Raw genomic sequence first — 342 nt, 5'->3', positions numbered from 1 at the left:
GAGATCTCGCTGCACAGAAGACACGTCTCGCTTCATGCAACACCCTTTCTTTTGCGTGAAAGCAGTAAACGCCAGTGCCTTCTGCCACGCCGTCGCCCTCACTCTGCGTCTGTGAAGTAACGCGATCTTTCAGTAGACGATCTTTCATCATGAGACAGGCGGGCCACACGAGGCACATTCAAGATGGACCAAATGAAAGACGGCGCCGATGATGATGACATGGCGAAGATGATAAAATTGACGAAGTGGAACGAGGACTTGAAGGAAAGCAATGATAATCACTCACGCGAAAGGGATATTCACGTGATATATTAAATGCAGGATCGCATGCTGTTAGGGCTG

The sequence above is a fragment of the Penaeus monodon genome, chromosome 21 (genome assembly GCF_015228065.2).
Source record: "Penaeus monodon isolate SGIC_2016 chromosome 21, NSTDA_Pmon_1, whole genome shotgun sequence".
In the NCBI taxonomy this organism is placed as follows: Eukaryota; Metazoa; Arthropoda; class Malacostraca; order Decapoda; family Penaeidae; genus Penaeus; species Penaeus monodon.
This window is presented reverse-complemented; position numbering follows the sequence as displayed.